General features: G+C 37.2%; 1 pseudogene; it reads right to left on the bottom strand.

Annotated features, from left to right (window-relative positions):
* Positions 1 to 529: 529 nt before the first annotated feature.
* On the bottom strand, positions 530 to 3,951 carry LOC149224929 (pentatricopeptide repeat-containing protein At1g11290, chloroplastic pseudogene; annotated as a pseudogene).
* Positions 3,952 to 9,121: the final 5,170 nt, after the last annotated feature.

The following is a 9,121-nucleotide window of genomic DNA, read 5'->3' as shown; positions in this document are numbered from 1 at the left end:
AGTTTAGACGTTAAGAGGCAACGGAGTTATATATTTGACAAAACAGAGAAAAACAATCCCAAACCATTGAGAAGTGATCACGCAAGGAGGGCTAGCCAAAGCAAATGTGTTCTATAGACACATATTTATTGGCATAACCTAAGTCACATGACATGATGACACTAGACATGGAGAACACAGAAATACGAGTGTCTGACACGAAACACCACTACCCCAAAAGATGACACAGAAGACACGTTACACTCACCCACAAATTTGTCATATTTATTAAAAAATACGACAAATTAGTAAATTTCACATAAAAAATGAAATATGGTTAGAGATTCAATTTTTTTTAGAATTTAGAAACTAAAAACATTTAGAATTTTACATAATCATGATGCAAATTCAATCATACAACTTTTGCTCTTTAGCCCGTTGTCTTGCTAAAACATTGTTTTTTTCAGCATTCGAAATTAGTATTACAGCCTCACTTCTAGCAGATGGAGCAGTAGCAGACCCTGAAAAAAATGGAGGGGGACAACATCAGTGGGGGCATTCTCCCCTTTCCTTTAACTTTTTCTAGCCGCCTTTGATGACTGGAACATGATTTCTGTGAAATGAGAAAGACAATGGACTGTTGTAGGAAAAAATTTGAATATTGGTAGAGAAATCCACTTGCACAGCATTTGGAATCCCTTCTACCACTACACAATAAACTTCAGATGTACTGCAAAATGTTTGACACCTCCAACCTGTTGAGTGAAATGAGCTCAAATGAAAGGGAAAACGTATTTTTATGGGGTGCAGGCATCTTTTACGAGGGAGACGGTGAGGGCTATGTATTGGACACACGTTTGGCAGGTGTCCTGTGAATAGGACACATGCTACATGTGTCCTTATGTATCAGTGTGTGACACGTAGGATACAGGACACAGGTCCTGCTTGGAAGTGTCCTGTTACATAGGGCATAAGTAAAGATTTCTCCAGAGAAAAGATTTGGCCAGATGGGGACAAATATTGGTTAGAGATTTTCAGTGAAATGAACCAAAAGGCGAGTATAATTGGAAACCCAGAAGACTCATTCACGTAGAGAAAGGCTCCAAGTTTCCAATTGTTTACTTTAACCATAGGTCTTTTATTTGTAAGTTTGAGCTTGCGAAAGTCAATGTTCAAAATATAATAAGACCATGCTTATTAAGCACACACCCAAATTCTCACCATGGCTTGGGAGGTCTGCATGGACTCTTGAACACAACTTTACAACTTGCAGGCTACATAAGTTGTCCCACTGCTCTGGCATGTCAATTGGTCTGCCAATATAGATATACAGGCTCAAAATCCCATAAGCCGCCTCATCAATCATTCCACGTCATGCATCACAAAGTTTGTGTTTGGTACATATCCTGCATCCTTCATTTGGCCGGACAAAATTTCCAACATTACATAGATTTGTTTGAACTGGGGATGTGAATTGTCTCCTGCAATGAATGAATGAAGCCTACTATTGATCTCAATCAAACTGCATCCCGCTGTCTTTCTCAATCCCATGTTTTTCATCTTCGTTCTCACCTTTGCTACTTCATCCCACCTTCCAGCTGCAGCATATGTATTTGACAATAGAACATAATATCCAGCATTGTTGGGTTCTAAATCAAAAAGGATTTCTGCCGCACATTCTGCTAGCTCGATATTGCAGTGAATTCTGCAAGCAGCGAGTAAAGCACCCCACACCGCAGCGTTAGGATGTACTGGCATATTTTTAATGAAATCTTGTGCCTCATCCAGGCATCCAGCACGACCAAGAAGATCAACCACGCATGCATAGTGTTCCAACATTGGCGCAATCCCATAATCTTTACTCATGCAATTAAAATACCGCCAGCCATCGTCCACTAACCCTGAATGACTACATGCAGATAAAACAGAAATGAAGGTGATCCCATTTGGCTTCATGCCTGTCTGTTGCATCTGAGAAAAAAGTGTAAGAGCATCCTCACCATACCCATGCATTCCGTACCCTGCAATCATCGCGCTATATGCAACCACAGTTCTTTTAGGCATTTGATCAAATAAATGCCTAGCAATGTCCACATTTCCACATTTGGCATACATGTCTACAAGGCCTGTCTCAACAAAAACATCCCACTCAAAGCCATTTTTAATCACATAATTATGTATCCGCTCGCCTTGTTGCAAAGCTCCAGATTGGGCACATGCCGAGAGTACACTTACCATTGTTTCGGAGTCAGGTTTCACATCTGTTAGTTGCATTTGATTAAAAAGTTCCAAAGCTTCGTTGGCATGTGCATTTTGCACATATCCAGTAATCATTGCATTCCATGAGACCACATCTCTCCTATGCATTCCATCAAAAATATGACGTGCAATATCTATTTTCTTACATTTAGCATACATGTCTATAAGAGAATTACTCACAAAGACATTTGAATCAAACCCACACTGCATTATGTAGTCATGAATCCACTTGCCCTGTTGCAGATCTTCTACATGGGCACATGCTGACAGCACGCTTACAATAGTGACCGAATCAGGTAACATGCCTGCAAGTTGCATTTGATGAAACAAAGCCAAGGCCTCGCTGAAATATCCATTTTGGGCATAACCAGAAATGATTGTATTCCATGACACAACACTCCTTTGAGGCATTCTGTTAAACACAAGCTGTGCATCTTTTGGACTCCCACATTTTGCATACATGTCCATGAGGCCATTAGCTACATACTCATTAGACTCAAACCCATGCCCAATAACATAATTATGAATCACCTTGCCTTGGTGCACAGCTCCCAAATCAGCACAAACCGACAGCAAGTTCACCATTGTAACTGAATTAGGATTCACACCTACAAACTTCATCTCATCAAAAAGTGCCAAGGCATCAGGTCCCAGTCCATTCTGTGCATATCCAGCAATCATTGCAGTCCACGAGATCACATTTTTCTCAGGCATAGCCTCGAACACTCGCCGTGCATCACGCACATTTCCGCATTTGGCATACATCGCAACAAGCGAATTCCCTGCAGAAACGTCGGACTCAAATCCACGTCTAATCAGACAACCATGAACCCACATTCCCTGTTGTCGAGCTCCCAAATCACCACACGCCTGCAGTAGACTAACCATAACAACTGAATCAGGCAATACGCCTTCAAGCTGCATTTGATTAGAGAGCAACAAGGCCTCATTAGCATTCCCATTCTGCGCATACCCTGCAATCATTGCACTCCAGGAGAATACATCTCTTTCAGACATTTTGTTAAACACTTGGCGTGCATCCTCTAAACTCCCACATTTTGCGTACATGTCAATCAGTGTAGTTCTAATAATGATATTGTCCCCGAACCCAATTTGGTTAATCTGATAATGAATCTCCTTGCCCTTTTCCAGAGCTGATAGGCTTGCACATGCCTTGAGTACAAGGGGAAACGTGAAATTGTCTGGTTGTATACCGTCCTCTTGCATTTGGTGATAGCTTGCAAGAGATTTATCCCAGAGCCCACTTTGGCCATATGCTTTAATAATCACATTCCATAAAAACGCATCTCGATTGTATATTTTGTCAAATACAGAGCGTGCATTCTCTAGACTGTCAAGCTTAGCATACAAGCTGACGAGTTTGGCACCTAAAAATACATCCTGATCATGTCCTGTTATGACCATGTGGGCATGGACTGATTTGAGTGAGTGGGGGTTTGTGCAGAGTTGCAAGAGACGAGCGCAGCCATTGCTGCTGATGTTTGAGTGGATTGATTGGTTTTGCACTCCAAAAATGGAATTGATTTTGACATGGGTGAGTTTGAATTTGAAATGACCAAATGGAGGCAATTGCAGATATGTCATTGTGACACATTGTGAAAAAAATGCTATTGTTACAAGTCTGGAATTATTCCAAGAGGTTCTGTGTAGCAAGCAATCACCATTATGTTAATGGGATGCAAGCCTTGCTACATGGACATGTGAATGACGTTATAGTAGTTTTATATGTAATAATATATGAACTTTTATAAATAATGTGAAATTTTGAAGATTGGCAAAATTGATTTTAAATGTAACTTAGACTTTAGGTTATTGTAGTTTAGGAGTAAGTGCACACAATTGCATGTTTGAGTGGTTAGCAAGCTTACATCATCTAACAATGTTTCCATATCAGTGTATTTTTATTTTGGTTTGTTTTAACCGTTAGTAATATTTCATGTGGTAATTAGCAATTGGTGAACCCAATGGATAGGGTCATATTAATGAATTTTTTTAAGAAAGGTTAAGGCCAATAAAAAGAGTAATTTTTTTTTTTATTTTTTTTTGTGAGAGATAACTCATATAAAAAGAGTAATTGTTTCTTTTGGAGATAACTAAAAAGAGTAATAATTCTTTGGGAGATAACTTATAGTAGTCTAGTAGTTTGGTGATAGCATGAATTTTAAGAAAGTTTAAGGCTTAAAAAAGAATAATTGTTTTCATTGGAGATAACTCATAGTAGCTTGGTGATACTGTTATCACCAAAATAGGACCTTGATAGGCTGTTGATCAAACTATCTCAGTGTAACTATTTTAAACCAATCTTTTAGCTAAGGCTTGGCCTCCTCAGTCTGAGAGGGCTCTCTCAATGGGTTAATGATTTAGATTAAAGATATGAATAGATGGCTAACTCTATGGTTTGTAATTGTATATGTTTATAGGTTGAAAGATGAAGGCTAGCTACCATTGGGCAATGGAGTCAAAGTATATTTCAGTACCACAGCAAGATCAGCTTAACATGAAGTCAGGGCATAGAGAGTTTTTATGCATCAACAAAACAAAGATACAATGCAAGGAAACACAGTTTATAAATACATGAAGGAAGTTAGAGCATGATTGATGAGTTCTAAGTAACATGTATTCATACCACTGCAAATAAGAGAAAAAGGAAAGCCATGAGACAATATGACATTAAAAAACTCTCTTCGAATCCTGAGTAGTGAAGCCAAAACATTCTACCTAGCATGGAAGTCAAGGCATTATAGAGTTCAAGTGCAGAAATGAAAATACAAAACAGTGAAACATAGTTAGTTTATCTATGAAGGAAGTAAGAGCATCATTGATGAGTTCTGAGTATCATAAGTAAACACCACTGCAATGTAAGTATTGGAAGATGCCATCATAACAAGAAAATACAAGAACTCTTCATGAATCTTGAGTTGTCTAAGTAGAAATCTGCATTAGGTTAAAAATATACACAGTGTGCACATAGAGCAGCAGCTGAGCCAAAAAGTCTCCAACCCCTTGCTAATTCGACCTCTTGCTCTATATATAGCATTTACAATTAGGATTCCATTATCCCTCATCAAGAGAATTCGAATTTGCCATCAGTGACACCTATTCTAACCATAAAACAAACCTTTAAATGCATTTGACAGCTAACTAGCAGTCCTAGAGACCTAATACAACTAGGAGTGTAACTCCTTATTATGATTACAACAACCTTATCTAAACATTTAAATGCATTCTTTGACAGCTACAACCTCATGAAGTCAAATTTGATGAAGCCTCCCACGTGGTCACCCAACTGTGGATGACAAACCCTAAAAATTAGGGAACATGTTTCCCTATTTTTAGGTTTAGATCCTTGAAAATTGGCACGTGGGAAAGAGCCTTTATCTCCTCATCCATGATACATTTTTCGAAACTGAAGGATTTTTTTGTAGTCCATGATGTCTAGAACAAAAACCTCTCTTGGTTTTTTAAAATAATTCTCCAGCTGTCCAGAATCTGTCCTTGAAAAACACGTGTCAAATAGGAAAAATCCATTTTCTGAAATTAGGGTCTCAATTAAAGCTTATTATCTTCCAACTGAAAACACTTATGAAGAAAGTGAGATAGGTTATTGTAGCTGGAGAGTTGATGAAGATAAACCTCTTTCCAAATTCCAAAATACCTTTGCATGTGACCAGAAACTGATCTTGAAAAAGACTGCTAAAACCAGAAGACCAAGCTTGACTTTCAGCAGTTTCGTAGCGCAAGTTTAACCATAAATTCCTCCCACCTCAGAATGGATTTGAAGAAACTGAAAGAGGTTTTTGTATTTCAGCATGTTAGGAAGAAAATCCTCTTTCAGTTTGCAAAATTGAGTTCTCAGATGCTCAGGAAAGCTTCTGGAAGTTAACTAGTAAAAACAGTTTTTCTGCTAAAACAGGCTGCTTCAGGGGTTTTGTAGCGCGCTACGAAAACACTGATTTCGTAGCGCAAAACAGGATTTTTACACTGTCTACACTACGAAAACGTGGATTCGTAGCTATTTTCAAAATTTCTCCAAAATTATGTGAGATATGACTTCTAAACACATGGTGAGGCTTCTAGGACATGGAATGAGGCTGTCAAACTTTATTTGAAAATGGACATGAGACTCTAACCCTATGACTTAGACTCTAAAACATAAAAATGACTTGACCATGACTTGACCATGACTGATACAATAATTGAAAAACCATGTAAGTTGTCCAAATTTTTTATGGAAGTTTTACAGTGGGAGCCTGAAGTCTATTCATTCCCAAAATCTATTCATCAACATGATATTTCCAACATGATATTACACTGAGATAGTTTGATCAGCAGCCTATCAGGGTCCTATTTTGGTGATAACAGATACCATAGAGATGTTAGAGGTATTTAGAGGGAGCTTGATAATGGGTAGAGGACTTGAATGAAGTTTTTGGGAACAAAGATTGAATCATCAACTATGTAGACAGTATAACATTGTTATTACAATGATGTGCAAGGAGAAGCAAGTTTAAAAGTATGGTTTTAAGTAAGTTTGTTGGGTTAAGAGGAGCATCGGTTCCTCACTAGTGTGCTTATGTTGCAGAGTATAGGGCATGGACCTTTATTGATTTATGATAATCATTATCATACTTGTAGAGCATGTGAATTGAGGAACAAAACTAACAAGTTAATAATGTAAAAATGTTTTGGTTGCAATAAAGGACAAGGCTAATAACCATGTCAAGTGACATTAACAAGACTCATGAACACCATTAATTGAATATATTGCATTGTGGATATTCTTGATATCTTGTGTCGTTGATATTCTTGATAACTTGTGTGTTGAAATATAATGGTTTGTTAATGCATTGAATACTTTGGATGACATTGATATCAAATGAAACATGTGTTTGTTATATTGTGTGTGTAGGACCTAAATTTTTAAGTTTAAAGTCCTTATGGCACCTAATATCACAATTGTGACCTTCTTGTTGTTTACCATGTTTCAATGAGGATATAGTTTGCTTCTCTTTTATAGATTGCCTTGTAGGCCCAACATCACATTCTCATTAGTGGTTTCAAAGCAAAATCAACATGCAGCGAGAACAACACTGATGGAGGTCATTGGGTAGTGTTGTCGAGCAAGAAAGGTAGCGCTAGCACTAGGACTATGTAGATCCTATCCATTTTTACAAAAGTGAGTCATACAAAAGAGAGACGAATATAACATGTGTAGGAATAAATGTGAATTGGGGAAAGATAGGTAAAACTAATGAAGATATTATGAAGATGTTGAGAACCATAACATAAAGGTTAGATGGCATGGAAGCTTCTAAAAGGAGGAGAACAATAACTACATTAGACTATATAAATTAAGAGAACAAGGGTGAAGTAATAGAAGAAGCATAAGTGATAGTGGAAGGAGTTCAAAACGTTGGAGATGGGACAATAAGAATTATTTCGAGTTTGGAAGGAAAACCTAAAATGGATACATTGGTGTATTCAAAAAAACTAAATTTAGAGAAGTCAAATGAATGGATAGGTGAGATGGAGAACTCATTTATTTTGGATGGAATAGAAGACCCTATAAGAGTGATATTTGCATGCACGAAGTTGAAAGTACATGCTTCTCCATGGCGGGATGATTTGTAGTTAGATCAACAAATAAATTTTTCCCCTCTACTTTTGAATAGAATTTGTTACATACATCACAAAATTTAAAATAGAGGGAGATGCTAGTGAAAGAATATATGGAATAATTTTATAGATCATTTATAAGGTCAAGCAAACTCAAGGAGAGTTTCAATTTGGTTGCTAGATATGTGAATTGGTTGAGGTATTCCATTAAAGACAAGATTAATAATGAAATTCCAATTAGTCACTAAGGCATATTAGTGTGCATTAAGGGTCAAGGAAAAGTTAGCAAGGAGACAACCAACTTTGAGAGGGAGGATAAGCTAAAACATTGAAAGGGGTAAGCCAAAATGAGACGAAGAATGAAGATGTTGATGACAAAAATGCTCAAGGAGGAAACAATAGTGAATGAGGAAGAGCCTTTCGAAGAGGTTGAGGTCGAGGAAAAAATCTAATGATACTTGTTTCAAGTGCCAAGCATAAGGGCATTGGACCTACAAATGTTGAGAGACCTTAAGTAGTGGAAGAAATAAAGTTGAACACTGCTTATTTGAAGTGCAATATGAACTAGGAAATAACTTGATGTTGTCAAGAATATTGTTGCAACAAGATAAGCAATTTGAGAAGGAACTCAAGCAAAGAAGAATAACTTCCAAACCAAGTGCAAAATAAGAGGTAAGCATTGCAAATTTATTATAGATGGAGGTAATACAAAGTATTCGCTTTCTACAAAGATTGTTGTAAAGTTAGACTTGAAAATGCATGCGAAATCCCATTGGTTATTATGTTTCTTCATTGTAAAAGGAATACAGTCATCGATTTGAAGCAATCTTTAATAATAAGTTCTAATATTGGAGATTACAATGAGAAGGTTATGTGTGATGTGATATTGATGGACGCATGTTATATCTTTAACTCTAACCTCATAATTCTAGAGTAACCTATCTTGCATGGCAATGTGATGTTGAATACATAGCTTATCATTTTATAATTTCCTTTGGAGGCCCAATTTCATACCATATTTCCTCTAATGTTATTTTCTCCCCTCATATTGAGGTAGACAAAACACCAAGGAAACTAAAAGGTTAATAAGAGGACTATGGTGAAGTGGTATAAATCTAGTATGTGTGGGAGAAGTTGTCAATTGACGGTTAATTCTAAGGATGTTGGTTGAGATCATAGTAGGGAGAAAAGTGTGAAAAATCGGTTACCCAATTTCTACTGCAGCAAACTGATTATATTTCACCTA

The sequence above is a fragment of the Pinus tabuliformis genome, chromosome Q, assembly GCF_031772625.1.
Source record: "Pinus tabuliformis cultivar Carrire ecotype Pingquan chromosome Q, CPIR1, whole genome shotgun sequence".
Lineage (NCBI taxonomy): Eukaryota > Viridiplantae > Streptophyta > Pinopsida > Pinales > Pinaceae > Pinus > Pinus tabuliformis.
Note: the sequence above shows the minus strand (reverse complement) of the source record. Positions and strands in the feature narration are given on the sequence as shown.